Below are 18,721 nucleotides of genomic sequence, written 5' to 3'. Positions count from 1 at the left end.
CTAGTAGACACCCGGCGAATCAGCTACGATGAGACACTACGGACGGCAGCGCGCAGATGTTTAAAATATCCTGGCAGAAACAGATGATTTGAGACTGATGATAGCCCTGGAGAGCTACAATGTATGCACCAGTAGGCTTTATGCGTACTTGTGCTTGGCTTCTTGAAGCAGAACAGCCATAGCGCTTTGTACATTTGTGAACAGGTAGTTCAATAAATCATTCAGATGTTGGTTGTCATCAATGGGAAACACAGATTAGACAGAAAATTACATGCACTTTTTAGATGCAAAATGAAGCAACTATGGTTCATTTAAGATATTTTCAGTTTTTAAAATTTTATACTCAAATATCATTTTTACAATGTTCAGACAGTAGATGCTGTTTCCTCATTGTGCTTTCCATCATCAAGGTTTCATAGTAAATAAAACGTGTGTGCAGAATTGGCTGGGCAACGGTGACCATTTCCTCTGTGACATTATAGTTGCTTCGCTGCACTTACAGCCAAAAAGATAACTGTCGCTGTAATAAAAACCAGAGAGTGTAAATCCTAGCAGTTAGTAACATAATCAACACACTGGCAAGCATCAAAGGTTGCACTTTACTGCCACTTACGTGCAGTAATAAACTCAGAGGAGTTACTGCATGGAATTTGTGAAGGTTTACATCAGATCGGGCTGATGCTAAGGTAAAACAGACCCAATCCATGGTGCAAATCACATCTGTAAAATGTTCAGGAGATTTCAGCGACTCAAAAGATGCTTGAGAGCAAACCGATGCTGTCATTTAACAGGAACTGGACTAACACGATGACCTGAAGTCATTAGGAGTCACAGTATTGTCAGAGATAAAGATTTAAAATCAATTTTAAGAAAATTGGAGACAAGGAGGGAGGAATTTCAATGCCTAATAAGGTTTAAAAATCTTTCAAACCCAGAGTCTTTAGTCCATAAAGCAGATTCTTTTCCCTTGCTGATTCTTGGCAATATACCTTGAAATCAAAACAAGTCTTTAAGCAGCATGTGGGCACAGGTTCATTTTGTTGTGCTCTTCATTCTTAAGAGTTTCTGGATTAATGTACTCTCCACCCCCATGTTATTTTAAAGAAGGAATTTTAAAATGCCAGATTTTATGGAAGCATAGCTGTTCACAGAGAAAGGCATCAGGCAGTGGTGTGAACAGCACTTTATCTCCCATTGACATGAATTTCACCAAAGACCCATTGGGCTTTTGGCGCAAATTCATCTTGCCGATTAGCACCCCTATGGGTGATATAGTATCACGAGATTGAATTAGGCCTCCTTCTGCGCAATCAATCCACCATCCCAGAGTAGATAGTGGGGTTTTTCCTAGGGCCAACATTTAGCAGGAAGCTCTTATCCTTACTCAGAATGGGAACTCTTTCAATATAATCAAAATTAAATTAATAATTACAGTTACAAAAGAACTTTACATTTCCATGACGAATGTAAAATGTATCCACGCAACCAATAACTGTCACTATTGCAATGCTCTTGATAAGGGGAGGAAGAAATAAACATATTCCTTAAGTCAGCTGTTCTCATCCTAATAGTGATATTGCTTCTACATGTCCTCCTGCATCTGGAGGGACATTTGGTGATATCTGGAGATATATGAGGTTGTTACTGCTGGGATATTGGTGCAGGGATGCTACAATAGGTATCTATTCATTAGAGACTTGGGGTGCTGTGAAATGGTCTAAAATACACTTTATGACTCATTCAGCAAGAATTATAAAATGTGCTAAAATTAGGGAACCCTGCTATTAAAATATAATCATTGATTATGCTTTATTTTTATTATCTAAAAAAATTGATTTTAAGAAACAAACCAACACATGGGAAGCACTTAGAATATGATCCCATTGTGTTAAAATGAAATTTTCAACATTATCAACACAATTTTAGTATAGCATAAAGATGGAACTATATTTATAAATAGTATAGTTTTAAATTTTTAAGAAAAAATTATACATACAAATTATTTTCAAATGGAAGATTCATGTTAGCAATTATATTAAAATTTGAGAGTTATAGTCAGTAATATTTAAGCTTCTGTCTTTACAGTCTCAGTTCAAATCAATACTTAAGCAAACATCAAGTATAAATGAGGAGGACGGCTTACTAAAACGACTTCATGACTACCTATGTACCTGTCATTAGACACTGTTCTATGCAGGTTAGTTGCTTAGGTAATTTAAGTAATGCAAATCAATATACTTAAAGCTATTTTCATCAGGGATAATTTCATTTTTTTTTAAATAGGAAATGTTGCAACTGTCTCAGTGTCACTTTTCACAAAACACTCTATGTACAATACAAAGTCATATAATAGCATCTTATGTAGCTCCCTTACAGTAAAATAAATCACCAGACAAATATGCCACTTTTAGAAACGTGATTTTAGGTTTCAATGTACTTTACTGCTATAGTGCATGTACATTCTTGATTGTTTATATACAAATACATATATAATATACACATATCATTAAAAACTAAAAACAAGGGATCCTTTTGTGAGTGAAATTCTTTAATTAATAGATTCCTCTACTGAAATCTCCATGGTGTGAAAAATCAGGAAGCAGCTAAAGGAAGGAGAGAAAAACCCCTCAAATTTCATTCCGGAGGTGGATTTAACCAAAGTTTTCTAGCCAAAGTGGGGTAATTGAAACTTAGCTCACTGTGCTTTGAGCTGCCTCTCTGTAACTTACTATTAAGAGTGTGGTATTAAAAACCTCAGATCTGTCACATTAATCAATTCTGTTCTTTTGTAGGTTTTTTTCTTGATGTTTATAACCTTTTTCAGAGAGTCAACCCACTGTAAGAGCCAAAATAGCTATCAAGCAAAAGTCAGCCTTATGCAGCAGTAGCAGTCCATTTAGATAAACGCCCTAACTGTGCAGTTAACCACTCACAGGACAAAGAATCATGCTGCTGCTCCCTTATAGTGAGGTGGCTGTGCCTGAGCGTGGCAAGCTTCTATTGCTATTTCAAAAGTCCACAAAAACTAGGCCTCCATAACTTTAGTCAAAGCAACATGGAAGGAATGTGAGAAATAATCAAAACGTAATCTATCATGTTCTGCACCTGAACACATACGTATAGGACTTGGGGAAATGTAGTCAGGAGCCATGAACCCAGTACCTAAAAGTTAAGGGTACCAGGGGAGACTACTTGATAGTTTACAAACTGACTCTCCTTTTCACAGGGAGTTTTCCCTCACCCCATCATTTTCAGTATATATGCTACTTGCCATAAAAACAAAACAAAGCAAAACAAAACAAAACAAAACAAAAAACCACAGCTCAAATGTGTTTGTGGTTAAAAAGCTAGATGGTGAGCAAATGAACAGATTTCACGTCCCTGCAAAGAAGAATATTTCTAGATGTCATTTTCATGGTGTGTGCTTGTGCGGAGCACTGGTCCATGTCAGTAAAGACACATACATGAAACGCCAATCAGAACAACAAACATGCTTGTGAGGAAAAGGGAAAATTCCAAGTGTGTAGTCCAGATACCTTATTAATTCCTAAACTTGAGTCTAAACGTTCTTTCCAAACTGCAATAGTTTATTCTTCTGTATATCATACATATATATACACATGTACACACACATTTATATAAACCCAAATGTAAATGGAAGAGCTGCTGCTATTTGTGTCATAGAAGTACTTGCTAAAACAACAGCGACAACCAGAAAATATCCATGTGCATACTCATTCACCCAGTTTGAATATGGGAACTTCGCCATTCATGAATATTTAGGACAAAGCTTACACACCTCTGAAAATAGCCAGCTTTCCCATTTCTTTAATGTTCTTTTCCAATTGATCCCCTAGGCAATTACAAAAAAACTGACCATAAATCATCTCTCTGCCTGAGGTGAAGACAGACTTGAAAGCTATTCAATTTTCTCCAGGAATTTTTCAGCTGCTTAAAATGTAGGCAATGATTTCCGAACAGGTAAAGTGGGACCGAGTAGCAAGCCTCCAGCATGGTGAAGAGACTTACTCACATTAACACTTGACACTAGTGGTCTTAACAGGCAGAGCTCGGGCAGTGTGGACACATGTGCATAACTTTGCAGCCAGTGCATTGTTGGGAAGAGAGAGCAACATTGGACTCCCGCCTGATGAACAGGTATCACCGTTTCAGCTAATTTTATAACGCAATAAAACCTTCAAGGAAGAAATGAGGTGTAAGAAAATTTGAAACTAAATTATTCCTTTTAAATAAAACAGCATATCTCTTTTATTATTTCTTTGAACTACTGTTGACTTTTATTCTCATATTGTATTTCCAGTTTTAGTAAAAGCATATTTGGAGGATCAGAAAGGTATCTCAAAAATATATTTCTCAATTATCAGAATTTGGGTGTGTAAGACCTTCAAATCTTACTGGTAGTGAAACACTGGTGAAGGGAGAAAAACTAGGGAACGGTAGTTCGGTGTCCCCGCTTGATTTGTTTGGATTGTGGACAATTCACTTTTTGAAGCGATTTAGGATATTTCCAAATTAAATACTGACAGATGTTTACAAATGTAAATTGAGGCTTTTTGATGGTGTTAAAATGAATCTCTAGCCCCATTATTGAGAATGAATGGACTAATTAGTCACACAGGTTAAACCGAAAATCCTTTTTGGTAATGAGGCCAAAACATAATTTATTACTGCAGCATGCCAGCGGTGGATAGCTTCAATCAACAGAATTCCAAAATCCTTGATTTCACTGTGGGCATGTAACATGGCAAGAAGCAAAACGAGTCACTGAATATTCACAGATTTTCTTGTACTGAGAAAGACTTTAGCAATCGTTCATGTAAGCTCTTCATATTATGTAAGGAATGTGGAACCAGAAAAATACTGAAACATAGCCACAATTAAATGTCTCATTAATGAGAATATCTACACCTCCAGTAAACGGTAATTATCTCTTAATCCAGACATCTATCCATTCAACCATACATCCATGCACACATGTATCCACCCATCCCAAGCCATTGATTGGAAGGAGCTTACAAAGATGCATGATAAAATCAATTTAAAACAAGTGAAAATATCGCAGAGGGAGAAGCATCACAGTATGAAAAAGAAACCACTACAATTATTAAAAAATGTTACATATACAAGGAGACATATATGCAGCTCTTTTATTCTTTAGAAGGGGATCAAGAAGAAAAAATAAAGACACCAAGGGGAGAAAAATATAAACTCTAGACTTCTACTTTCAAAGGTCATATTATAAAAATCTTTATCTCAGCACATGTGTTGTTTTACTTTTTACTTCTATGTTTTAAAATTTTAATTTTCCCATTTTATGTAAATAAGTTGTTTGTCTGTATGCATGTATTTATTATCAAATGCGTGGTTGATTCCCATGGAGGTCAGAAGAAGGCCTTAGAGCTGGAGTTACAGGCAGTTGTGAGCTATCTTGTTGGTACTGGGAATTACCCTGAGTCCTCTTGAAGAGCAGAATGTGCCCTTAACCATTGAGGTGGTTCTGTAAACTCTATTGTTTTTAAGTAAATCCAGAAAATTATTCATTTACTTGTACCAATCTTATAGTTTAATGTTTTTCTAAGAACTCTCTGAACATAAACATGTAACCAAATTCTTGGCACAGAGGGCAAAAAAGTGAATTATTGAATCTTTACTGTCTTTTAATCTATTTGAATAGTAATACCAATACTTACTATTTTTCCCATTAAACCTTTAGTGAAAATTCATTCCACTTCCAAAGTTTTTCTTAGTCCTGTCTTCATAACAGAATTGCTAATGAGATATTTCTTCTTGTTTCTCACTCATCACTAGAAATCTGTCAAGTTATCCTTTATTACATCCTTGGAATAAAAAAAGAACTGATAGTTTATAAGTAATGCTATTTTTTTCTTTAACATACTCTAGACATGAGTTATTGATTAAGTTTGCATTATTTTCATAATGATCCTTGATTAGAAATTCAAAAGAGAATGGAGTAGGACAGAGTCAGGAGCAGTCAGTTAGCCAAGACTTCTTATTGGGTGAGAGGGAACCAGTTCTTGTCAAAGCCTGTGTCCTCTGGACAGAGCTTTAACTGAGTGTGGTATACAAGGACCTCTGTAGCGCACAACACTTGGGGAATGGAACAGCAAGTGTTAGGGATATGGCTAAGAATAATGACTGCTTAGTAGAAAGTTCTTGTTCTGATTTTATTGGAATTTATCAATTGAATACAAATAAGGTAATCAATCACATCCCCAAATAAACCTGCATCTGAAAACAACATCTAACCAAAAAAATCATTGATCAATGATGGAGAATGAGCATTATCTATCTCAGATGTCATAATAGTGCTTTGTTTGCTACCAGGAGAATTCATCCTTTACTGATTCTAGCTGTACTGACGTGCTCAGCTCCTAAACTTGACTACTTCACTCTCATGGTCCACACTGTCTTATCAATGTGTAGTAAGGATGTGGCTGTGCTAAAACACCTATGTTTACTGTCTACGAGGTTGATCAGTGTTGTCCAGATTTTAGTTCAAAATCCAAGTCTCAGTTCTTGTCTCATAAATAATGTCCGTTGTCTTGAATTACTTCATGTATTCTAAGCACATATATTTGTATACTTGCACATGCACATGCTCACACACACAAATATATTATACATCTATATTATATGTATGAATATGGCTACATATCTAAGTATTTATATACATTCATAATAATTCACCTATCTAACCAAATATGATTGCTAATGCCTGTAACCCCAGCACTGGGTAGGCAGAGGCTTGAGACATTCTAAAATAGCTTAGGCTGTCTCAAAGAAACAAAACTAACAAAGAGGAAGCAAAAATAATATGAATAGTTTCCCTATCCCACAGTTATGTGTAGGAATCAAATTTGATGTGCAAAAATATTTTAGAAAGCAGGGAAGCACTCACAATCCTGTCTTTTTATGCTTGTGGTGCCTATTCTTCACTGTCAACTTGATTATACCTGGAATTAGATAATTTTTTTTACAATTAATAAAATGCTGTCTTTGCTTCTTGCATGAGAGTAAGGACAATCCTGTGGAGTGTTGAAGATGACAGTTAAGCATCCACTTTATTGGATATATTCCTTTTTCACCCAGCATCTTCCTATCTTGTTGGCAAAGCAGGGCCTGTATTCCTTACTCCAACTGGTTCTTCACATAAGGTTGATCACTGGGACAGCATAGGTTTCCCCAAGATCAAGTTCACAGTAGCATTGCTTATATAGCAATAAATACACAAATTCAGAGATAGTTAAGTCCTAAGTCCTGTTAACTGTATGTGACAATCTATTATATTCCAGGACCCAGATTCCACTGCTGCTTTATGTCATATGGTATCTACAGTGTTTAAATAAAGCGAGAAATGGAGGGTATCAGTTAACAGCACTATTAAGTGAAAAGAGGGAAGGGGAAGAGGAGGGAGTGAGGGGGAAAGAGAAGAGAGAGGGAGAGAGAGACAGAGATTCTCTCAGGACAACACACACATCAATGCTCCATGGTATAGTGGTTGTGTCTGTAGTTATAGTAGACATGACTTGTGGTATATTTGCTGTATTTATTTTAAAATGTGCCAATGAAATCTTATGAGACAATAAGCAAAATTTTAGTACGTTAAAGTAGAAAAGTATGTATCTTCCCAAATTATCTTGAAATGCAGAATTTTGAGTACTGCTTACATGAATTTTATTTTACTTCAAATACTTCTGTATGTCAGAGTACACATCTATATTTAAGCATATGTCTCAGTTAAATAGAATTGGCTTAAAATCTTATCACTACTTACAATTCTAGCACATTTTCTTTAAGCATCTATATAGATAAAATATTTTATGAAAACAACCATAGTTATGTGCAAAGAATTTTGAAAATATAATTTTTTAAGTAGTATTTTATCTTGACTTCAAAATTGCAAGAATTATTACCAATGACCTTTGAATTTTTTGTTATCACTTCAGTAGGAATATTTTTCCTTAGGGTCACCTATTTTAATTTCACTACAATTCTTTTTGTGTCCAATTGTGTTTGTCTCCATTGCTCATTTGTGACAGCTCATTAAGTATCAAAATAAGAATGAGAGAATATAGATTCTTTTCCAGAAGTATATCTCCTAAGAATGGAGCTAAGCATTGAAGTGAAAATTCACACCTTCCAAAGATTTTACCTGTTGTGTCAAGTTTCTGGAAGTGACAATGAAACTTTATATCTGGTTTTCTCATTATGCCCATGGTGGGAATTTAAAGTAGGGAAAAAAATCAAACTCCAGACATTGTGCTTAATGGAGAGAAGACCGACTGAAGTTACATGGGAGACAAAGCTAAAAGTGTCTCACACTGAGCTCTTCTGCCTACTTTGTGAAGCATCTTGTCCTTCAGGAAAGCACTATGATAAAACCCATTTTAGAAAGGACTTTGGGGTGGGGATGAATAATCATTCTCTCTCCTTTTTCTGATTCAATATTCCTTAGCCACTCCTGTCTCTGACAGATTCTATTGCAATAGTTTTACATTTATGAGCTTTTATTTTATTGCATGGAACCTATTCCTTTCTGTTTTCCTTCAAAACTCTAACAATAAATTTAAAGTTTTAGTTTCTTTTTGAGATGAAAATTATATGGCGATAAGGACTGGCTGACACAAGTCATTCACGTCAGACCAAGAAATACATGTGCAGTCAAGTGTTGTCATGCAGTTTATTTCTGTTGATTTTTGTGTGAATTTACACATTCATTAATTCATTCGTCCAGAGTAATGTGTTATATTTGTTAGTACCAAAGAGTTCTGCAGTGGAAAGCATTATTGATACTTTTCTGGCTTAATATTTATCATATGGATACTGAACATGGTTCTTTTCAGTTTTGAGGCAGCATCTATCCTTCTGTAGTTCAGGCAATTAATCATTCACACATTGAAGGTTGCTTTTCTAGTGCCTGTTATAATGCTTAGCAATAGGTTGCAAATATCTGGCCCGTGAACCAAGCATTACTTCAGCCTGTATAAAACATAAGTGGTTTCCTAGAGAAATTAAGTGCTTTTTCTAATTGCTATATGATTTCAGATTTAATTCAAGCACTTAAAAATTTTACACAAATAATTTCAACTGTGGAGCTTGATGGGAGCAAAGTTATTCTATGACTCATGAAAAATTGTCACTTAGAAAAGGAAGAAGCATGACAGTGTTAATTTCTTCAGAAAACAATGACTTTTTCCTAATCATTGTTTTTATTTTATGAACAAGTGATTTACCTGCATGTGTCTGTGAACCATGTGCGTGCAATGTCACTGAAAGCCTGAAGAGGGCATCAGATGCCCTGGGACACTGGGACTGGTGGGAGAGAGAGGGAGACAAAGGTGGGGGGGGAGAAAGAGACAGAGGGAGAGGAAGAGGCAGAGAGAGAGAGAGAGAGAGAGAGAGAGAGAGAGAGAGAGAGAGAGGAGCTGGAGAAATGACTCAGAGGTTAAGAGCACTGGCTGCTCTTCCAGAGGTCCTGTGTTCAATTCCCAGCAACCATATGGTGGCTCACAATCATCTGTAATGGGATCTGGCGCCCTTCTCTGGCGTGTGGGCATACATGGAGGCAGAATGTTGTATACATAATAAATAATAAATCTTTAAAAAAGAGAGAGAGATAGAGAGAGAGATGGGAGGTGAGCAGGACCCTTTTAAAAGGGAACATAGTGACTGTGCACAGGAGGTGCTCTTCGTAGCTACAGCTAAGGACGTATACCCCAAGATCAGACCAGTACAGATGCCTGAATACTAGCAACTGTAGTTAACCGACAGCTATGAGCCACCATGTGGGTGCTAGGAACTGAACCCAGTTATTCTAGAAGAGCAGCCTGCACCCTCTAATCCTGGACCACCCTCCAGTTACTCCCATCATCATTTTAAGCAACAGAGGTCCTCTCATTTCATAGTAAAATAAATAGTGCTGATATTTAATCTCCCTTTCTCCCTTTACTTTCACCTTTTGGTTATTCTATTTAATTTGTGGTGTCCCAACTGCCAGTGTGGCTATCTCAAGAGGAACCAACACTTCACAGACTAGCCAACCAATGCAGTTTGGCTCTTACCAACACACCACGGCATCTAAGATTCGCCTATAAATGTATATATTCTCTTCCAGTTGTCATTACTCTAAAAGTCCCTAAGCCTTTGCTAGGTGGAAATGTTTCTGTGATGACGAACTTGTGAAACAAGAGACAATCTACTTGTCCTGCTAAAATCCTTCTTAGTACAAGCAAGGTGTGCTACACGTGTAGTTTCCCAGTTAAACTACTACATTCTGAACAATGGATCAGAAAAATTTGCCTCAAATATGTAGGCCGGGTGTGTGTGTGTGTGTGTGTGTGTGTGTGTGTGTAGGAGAAATTAGGTGGTTTTATTTGTTCTTAGAGATGATTTTTGAGATAGACTGGTTGTCCTGGTGACTCTGAGAAACATGCTAAGTGATCAGATCAGTTTTTGTAATTAAATTCTCAAAGTCCAAACAGGAAAGGTGCCATGCACTGGTCCTCTGCGAGAAGCTTGCTCTCTTTAGCATCAGCAGAGAAGGACGATGTGTGCACTTGAGCTGAACTGACTAGGCTTAAATCCCAGCTCAGTCATTTACAAATTCTGTGGCCCTGGGCAACTTTCCTAAGTTCTCCAGGTTTCTTCCTGCAGAAAAACGAAGTCATCTTCACTGACTCTGAGGAAATAACATGAGAATGAAAGGATGTAAGGCCGGCTACTGACTAGCATGGGAACTGGCACATGGAGCTGCCGTGGAGCCTTTGTTACACAGATGCAGCTGGTCTCACATGACACATGTTCTACTCTGTCTTTACGGCAACGTGGGAACAAACAACAGTCCTTAGCCCTGGACTCTGTGAATATTTTGGCTAAAAAATTTCCTTCACAAAGGACACATTCACAATTTTCTATGTAAAAACTTTATAAACATAATACACATTTATACATACATATATGTATATGACTGATATGAGAGCAGTGATGAAGCCACATGAAGCAGTACCAAAACATGAACATAGTGAATACACAGGGAGCATCTCTGCCATTCTTCTCAACTGGCGACAGAACCAAGAATTCATGTTATTTGGAGGCTGCCTGTCATCTGTAGTAGGGAAGCCCTCTCACTGTGCCCAGGTGAGGGTCCTGACCTGCTGTCTGTCCATCCAGTTAGTAACCTATTCTTGTCAATTTATGATTCATTTTTGGACATGGAGATGGTGAAAATATTTTTTCCATTATTTACACAATGTGCCTCTTAAAACACTCACTTGTTTTTGTGAATGTCATGACTTTGAGTTCTTGAGAGCATTCTGAAGTTGGTGCAAGACTCATTAATGATGAGCTAGAGATGCCCCAGAGGGCTTGGGAGGACTTTTCTAATTGTTTTGTGTTGAGAACTAGGAGCTTCCTTGGAGAGTCTACCTTAGTGTATATGCATCACCAGACAGCATCTATTGGGGAACTCTTCCTGCAAGGATGAGGGGTAATTGATTTATTCATGTTATCTGGCTGTTATCTGCACTCTTCCACCAAACCTGTGTCTCATTTCCCTTCATTGTAAATTTGGGGATGCTCGCTGACCAAGGACGTGGAACAAACCTAATCAATATAAAAATGTTCTCAGGAGAAATTATGAAATAGTCCAAGTCACAGAACATTCAGAAGACAGTTGTCCTTGCTGATTAGTCACAGATCATTCAGAAGGCAGTTGTCCTTGCTGATCAGGTGTCTTCCTCAGTACTAGCAACACATCAGTGTCTCAGAGCCCACAGTAGATCATTGACTCTGCTTCAACGATTCCCTAAACACTGTGGGCATGTGTGCTGCATGTATGTATTGTGTGTGAGTGTATGTGCATGAGTCCCTGTATGTGTAGAGGCAAGAACTGGACGTTGAGTGTCTTTATTTCTCTCCATATTATCCCTTTACTGAAGGATCTCTTACTGAGCCTGAGCTTGTGTGCAACCAACAAGTCACAGTGATCCTAGTGTCTGTGTACCCCGCATAACAGGGGTTACAGGTCTGAGGAGGGTCCTGTCCAGGTTTTAACATGGGAGCTAAGTGTTCAAATGCATGCCTTACTCAGGGCAACTCAATTGACTAATGGCTCTTCTCTCTTCTGAAGCATTGTAGGCCCTCCCTACTTCCATTTTGCTCTTCAGATTTACTTTGAGCTGGGACATAATCTCGAGAAATAATAAACTGTCTCTAAAGAAAAGAATGTCAAGAAAGATTGCCAAATAAAAACTCCCAGGTTATTCATAACCACTTGGCTTTGACTCGAGTGTTCCAGCACATAAGACATGCTCATTTTCTCTAGTGCAACATTCTCCATGAAGGTAGTATGATACTCTTCCATAAATATTTGAATTATGATGACTCCCAAATGGCCTATTCTTATTTCACCAAGTTTAGAGGAACTTATTAAATGTTTATTCTCTCTGTATCAATTCTTTAAAAATATTATTTTGATTATTGTTTATTTTATGTATACATGGAGAGGGGCAGTAGAGGTCAGAAGAGGACATCAGATCTCCTGTAGTTGGAGTTCCAGGCAGGTGTGGGCAGCCCAAGTCAAGTGCTGGGAGCAGAGCGCTAGTCAACACGATTAACTCTTGAATCTGTGCAGTCTGCCTATTCCCATTGCTGTTTTCTAAGACTGAGTTAAGTAGAAGCCAATCATTTCTGTGTTCCACTGAGTTTGCTGACACAGGGATGACAAAAGAAGAAAAGCAGTGTCTTACCTTCACTGATAACTTGTTCCCTATCACACACATGAAGAAGGTTTTGCTTTAGTGACCAATCATTTGTCCTGAGCACAGGAAGGAATGCTTTTTACACTGGCCAAATTTCTGCCTTCCCAAAACAGCAATTTGCCTAACAAATGAAGAAGTCTGGTCGCTGGCTACAGGAGCTTGTGTTGATACTCCCTAAAGGTCTAGACCATGGTCACTCGAGTCAGTTATGTGCACGTTGAAATCTGAGCCCTATCAAGTGTACACTTAAAACTTGAGTGAATTTTTTGTGAGTTTTCACTTGAACAATAGGAGGAGCACAGTACCATCCTCTACAGAGTAGATGCCAGACTTTAGAATCCATGATAGATGCCATGAATAACACTGTTTCTGGGAAATAGTAAGTGGTAAATATTCCTTCGCAATCATCCTAATTCTTGCTTATGACCTAGTTTAAGCATGCTAGAAGGCAAAAATTTCTCATTAAAGTAGATAAAACCCACCACCCAAGGACCACAAGTTGCAGACTCTGTACATTTCCCTTGAAAAGAATATTGTAAGAGGATGAAAAGAAGGCAAATATTGCATGAAGAATGCAATTATATTTTTTTCTGAATGCCCTATTTTCCTTTTCAACTGCTAACTCCATTTTATTTCAAAACATACTCTCAACCATTCCAAAGCATGTTGAATTGGAAGGCCTTTCTTCTTGTTGTTGTTCTTTCATAATAAGCTAACTGCAGGTGCAAACTCAGGGGAGACAGACCTTGGAAATTTTAAGTATGTTGCTATGGTAATGGCTTGCAGGAACGTGTATGAGTTCCATCTTAGCTTACAAGCATTCAGCTGAGTTCATATGTGGAGTTTCAAATCACTAGACACACAATGTTTGTCATTTACTGTGTCTCTCAAAGGTTGAGAAACAACTTTTTGTTGCCTGTAGCAACAAGAATGCAGGAAATACTATCTTTCTGTCTGTCTGTCTACCTATCATCTATTCATTTACTTAAATGTAGAAACTATTTTTTATTGTCTGCTTTACATGGCCCGTTTTCCCCGGTTTGTCTTCTCTAGGAGAGAATGAATATATAAACTCTATAATAATCATTTTCACCATTGTTGCAAATTCTTAAGATAAAGTAACTAGTTTTTTTCTAGTGGTATTACATTAATATCATCGAAATTGAACTACACACCAAGAAAAGTGAAAAATTCAAGAATTGTCGAAGACCATTTTAAAAGGATCCCTCTTACAGGCAGAAAGTGGAAGCACACGATCTGTTCATTGAACAATGGTCCCAGAGTGTCACCATCACCAGCAGAAAAAAGACAGTCGAAATCACTGAGCAATTTCTTGTGAATCATCCTTACCTTAGTTGTCCTTAAATGTTTCACCAATGTTTAATGTTAAAATCTGAATGCTAGCCTGACAATTAGGTAATGATTCTTGTCAAAAGCACTCTTATACCCTGTAAATGGCACTCACGCAATACTGAAAACACAACTCTAAAACTACGGATTTGATATATGCAGTAGCTATTAATTTTTTTCTGTAAGATATAAGGCTTTTCCACCTACAATTAACAATATAAAATTTTAAACATTATTAAAAATTATGTTCTTCAGAGGGGAAAAGCTGAATTTCTAGGGGTGTGTATTCTTCAGTGTCCTTAGAAAAACCATTTGCTGTGAATGGTTCAGTATTATCTCATGTGACATGCATAAAATAAATCCAGATGATGGTGCCATCTCCTGCTTTACGTACTCACAAACTTTCCCTACAGCAAGACCAGCTACCGAAACCTGATAGTCATTAAAATTTACTCCTCTGCTATGGTGGAACACATCCTTCAATATACTCATCTGCATATATGCATGTACCGGTATACACACACACACACACACACACACACACACACACTCACACACATACACGCACACACGCATCCCCTCAATACTTGCTGAACACCATGTTGATGCATTTTAAACCTGCAGTTGCATTCTTGCTATACCCCCAACTCCAAGCCCATCCTCTAACAGCCTACAGCAAAGCTGGAACTAAACACATGAGAATACAGTAATTAGCTATGCAAACTGGCAAGTGGCTTTTAAAAAAAGGAAAACAACTGAGGAAATGGAACAATCAGCATTTTCAAGATCTAAGAGGAATTTACATTAAATTTTCATTTACTTTAAAAATAAATAGACTTTGCTTTAAAAACAATATCACTGAAATTTCTACGGCAACAGGGCAACTCGGCTGCTCTATCTTTACAGTTTTGGTTCCCAATATGCTGATATTATAGAAACGTCTTTGGTCCTATATGCTTTCCAAATAAATTCTTCTCTCTTTCTGTTGTCAAAGGTGAAGAGTGACAAAATGTATTCAGAATGGATAAAAACAGGTCAGAGCCTGAATTGTATCCAAGTCCCCATGCAAAGTCTAACTACAATGCTTTCATGAAGGGCAACTAAATTAAATTGAGCTTTAGGAAATATAGAAGAAGAAACTCATTCTCAAAATATCTGGTGTCCTTCTGGGTACATGGGAAGGAGCAGATATTTCATGTTGGAGAAAGAAAATGTTAATTAAAATCTTGGCAACTAAATTGGTTTTTTGGGGTTATGAAGCAACTGGCTTTTCCTCTCAGGTTCTCTGTGGCATTCCTATGAGACAGTATGGACAGTTCTGTATATATGATTTCATCTGATGTCCTAAGCTACACTGCCATAGATAGCTAACACTCCTTTAGCCCATTTGCATCTAGGAATAGAAATACATCAGAATTACTTCAAATCTACAACAGCATTGCCATACAGTCAGAACACAGAAATGAAATGTAGCTCTTTTGTTTTTTGGCTTAAATCTCTTCTGTTCCAACATGCTGGAAATCTAGCTTCTAACAGAGAGTACAGTACACTGTGACTGGGTGAGCCTGGTTTAGAAGACACAGTGATCCTAGAAAATCTCTGAGAGTTACCCCATTGGTCTGGGATGAAACCCTCTCCACCCCACTGCTGTACACAGCAGATGACTTCTCAGGACTTCCTAAAAAGGCAGTTAGAGCCTGAAAGCAAACGTATAGTAAGCACTCAGATTGAGATGTCTGTTCTTAGGAGCTGCACCTGAGATAAACAACACAGACAGCTGTATGCATGGACAGATGCTACTATATGGCTAACAGGCAGAATCCGAAGAAGCTCTCTAGTGCATATTAATATCCTGCTATGATACTTAATTATAGTATGCAAAATATTGACATAAAAAAGAGGCTAAGTTAGCCTGGTAAACTAAACTATCCTGTTCAGGGCTAGCTCTTCTTTCCTAATCTTTGGACACCCTCGCCAAACAAAGAGTGGCCAACAGAAGTATGCGGTTTTCCAGACAATCGTCTTCTTGCATTTTCCTTTTCAACTTTCCATGACTCTCTAATTATATTACAAAGAAGTAACCTATGCACCATAAAATGACTTGCTGACAGTCAGATGTTAGAGGATATATGGGGATGAATATTAAATGGGTGGAATTCACTGGTTCTGAATCACTAGCTACCTGAAATATCATTGGTTTTAAATGAACTTATATTTTTGAGTATTCACCCCTACTTGAAGTGTGGCTGCTGCCACAGAGTATGTTCTTGCTAATGGCACCACTTTAAAGCTGGGTTTCCCTAATTTATCCCTCAGTGTTAAGATGACGGCATAAAATCCATGAGAAAAAAACCAGCCACAAAATTGCACACTTGAATTAAAATAGAAAATTGGAGTAAAACACAAATGCAATAAAACTGGGAAAAAGTTAAAAGGAATAGTTAGTGATTCCTTAAAAACTAAGTTTCCAGTATTTATTGCTGGGCACTGTAGTGTCTATCCATTTTCTTTTCTTATACCATGTAATTTTACTTTGCAATCTTAATATTCCTTAGGATCCTTACTCAGCTAATAATTATGATGCTATCAATATATCTCTTTCAATGTCAAAGAACTCAGTAGCCTCTCCTGACCTCAATAACGTCTAAAATAAGAGCTGGTGACTGAGCAACTTTACAACTACAATTCTGTTCATGATTTGATTCCCTAATGACAGGGTGGTACATAAGAAAGCAGAGATGTCGCTAGCTGACATCTGCGAAAAGCAAGGTCAAGCAAACAGACATGGTAAACATTAGTTGCAGAAGACAAGAGAATGGAAGGTAGCATTTCTCCACCTGTATTAAAGTAGGAGCAGGGTGTCTTGGTCCGTTTTACAAGTGAGATAATAGAACCTTTTCAGAATTAGGAAAGTAGAATTAATCTCTTACTCAGTGAAATGTGAAATAAATTTTGACTTTAAATTCTAGAAAGGGGGCATACCAAAAAATCAGCATTATAATAAGTGTAAGCAGAAGAATTCTAGCCGGACCGGTGCTATGACCGCAGTGCGCCTTTTAGACTTAGTTCTAATAGCAACAAGGACTTCACAGTCAAACATCGCCTTGTAAGAGAGGAGTGCCTGGAGTAGGATTTCTCCTTCCTCACACTGCTTCTCCCCGAAGAAAATAGCAGGTGCAGTTTCCCACTTCACTTTCTTGGGGCCTAAGAATGGAAGAGCTTTTGATTCACACGCCTCATCCTTTTTCCAGACCTAATTCCATCCATTACAACAAATTAAAAACTGTGAAGGAATTATTGCTGATGGAAGCATTAAATATATCCTAGGAGACTGGCCAAGGGTGGAAAACTGATGGTATGACCCGTAGCTTTTGCAGGCTACGATGAAAAGAGCTGGCCAATAGGCATTTGGTTCCCACATCTTCTAACACCCTCTTCTCCTCAGGGAGAAGCTACAGTGTTTCCTATGTTGCATAAGGCCTGGGGAATTTTTTCATCTGAAATCCTTCAAGCTAACTGCTCTGGAAGTCAAATCTATCGTTGTAAGATTAGTTTAAAAGCTGAAACGTTACTGTACATATCAATTTATATTTCAAATTGCTACTTGCTTGGATTATCCATTGAGTCTCAGTAGGGAGTAAATAGTTTCAGTTTAGATTTTGACAACAAATTAAAAAAAAAATCCTGAAAGATATAATTACTACATCTTCTATATCTTAAGAAATCTTAAAATTCTTAACATAAAGCTCTCAAATTTGTATCCATGTACCTGAATAAGACTAGTTCCATGCTAAGGAAGCATACTGGCCATAAATATTTGCAAACTATATTAGTTCTTATATACAAATATGGAATGTCCATAAAAATAATTTGTCCTGCATACTCTTTTTATCAGTCCAGACCTAGTTACTTTTATGAGTGTTTATAGAAAAATGTTTACAAAATCTTATTCTCTGAGTAACTCTTCTGTCATTTTTAAAATCTATTTGCCATGATCCTTCACCCACCCTGGCACAGCTCCTTGGCCTGTGCTATCTGTTTTCTGTGTTATCACTCTCCTTCCTCTCCCATTAGAAGCCACAGTGCACCTTACCCTGCAGAAGACAGAGTGAAGCTGGTTTGACAATGAAGGACATTTAGTACTTCATTTTATAAAGCATTTATTGATACAAGGCCTGAAACTAAAAGAGTAGGCAAACATTCACTTGGGTGATGATTTGGTATATTTGGCCTCTGATTTTACACTGCAGGATTCTTATTAGGAACAGCAGAAGGGAACAATATCAGTGTTTGTGATACAAGGGAATAAATGCTTTTGCTTATAATGAATAATTAAGTTATTTTGGCGTCCATCATCTGAAAAAAATGGATTCAAAATAATGTCACGGTCTCATAGCAAAGTGGAAGTTCAGAAAGACAAGGAGCACAGGCAGACAGAAATACAGTCCTCTGCTTTTCAAAAAAAAAAAAAAGCTCGATTTTCATGATCACATGCTGCGTTTTTTTTTTTTTCTCTCATTTGCTGAGAAGATGCCCTCCCTTTTCCTGTTGTGAGTTTCTAGTACACCGCA

The 18,721-nt window shown here is 37.4% G+C and overlaps 1 protein-coding gene across 37 annotated transcripts in view; it reads right to left on the bottom strand.

Annotated features, from left to right (window-relative positions):
• Positions 1 to 18,721, bottom strand: part of Nrxn1 (neurexin 1) — a 1,058,343-nt gene that overhangs the window by 27,033 nt on the left and 1,012,589 nt on the right. The window lies entirely within an intron of this gene.

Source organism: Myodes glareolus, chromosome 6, assembly GCF_982192425.1.
Source record: "Myodes glareolus chromosome 6, mMyoGla1.1, whole genome shotgun sequence".
In the NCBI taxonomy this organism is placed as follows: Eukaryota; Metazoa; Chordata; class Mammalia; order Rodentia; family Cricetidae; genus Myodes; species Myodes glareolus.
Note: the sequence above shows the minus strand (reverse complement) of the source record. Positions and strands in the feature narration are given on the sequence as shown.